We start from the raw sequence: 635 nt of genomic DNA, 5'->3' as shown, positions 1-635 counted from the left end.
GCACTCTTTGGTCAATCTGGTTACTCAGACTACCCCCACTAATTCAATGTGCATTGATCTCAAAGGAATATGATTTATGCTATTCTACAACAACGACAAGGAGGACTGGAGCTGTAGTGTTCCCCATGCAGATTTACCAACTAGACAAGTTTCTCAACAGATGCATGGGGTTACGGTCCCAAACACTCACAAACACTGCCAACAGCCCTGGCTACAGTACACTGACCTAAAGTCTGCTGGGGAGACCACACACTCCCACCGAGCGAGGTGGCGCAGTGGTTAGCACACTGGACTCGCATTCCGGAGGACGACGGTTCAAACCCGTCTCCGGCCATCCTGATTTAGGTTTTCCGTGATTTCCCTAAATCGTTTCAGGCAAATGCCGGGATGGTTCCTTTGAAAGGGCACGGCCGATTTCCTTCCCCATCCTTTCCTCACCCGAGCTTGCGCTCCGTCTCTAATGACCTCGTTGTCGACGGGACGTAAAACGCTAATATCCTCCTCCTCTCCACACACTCAGCAGATGGTAACACTTCATGTGTTGCTGAGATGGGACGAAAACAGTGGTGCTGGTTCCATACCTGTTTTGGTGAGAGCGCATGCAACTGCTCACAACCCTGTGACTTCCTGAAACT

The 635-nt window shown here is 50.6% G+C and overlaps 1 non-coding gene across 1 annotated transcript; it reads left to right on the top strand.

The window, feature by feature from the left end:
- Positions 1-261: 261 nt before the first annotated feature.
- Trnaa-cgc (transfer RNA alanine (anticodon CGC)) lies at positions 262-334 on the top strand. Its single transcript has one exon. It is a non-coding gene; the product is annotated as a tRNA-Ala (tRNA).
- Positions 335-635: the final 301 nt, after the last annotated feature.

Source organism: Schistocerca cancellata, chromosome 7 (assembly GCF_023864275.1).
Source record: "Schistocerca cancellata isolate TAMUIC-IGC-003103 chromosome 7, iqSchCanc2.1, whole genome shotgun sequence".
Classification (NCBI taxonomy): Eukaryota; Metazoa; Arthropoda; class Insecta; order Orthoptera; family Acrididae; genus Schistocerca; species Schistocerca cancellata.
The sequence above is the reverse complement of the archived record's forward strand: the minus strand, read 5'-3'. Positions and strand labels throughout refer to the sequence as shown.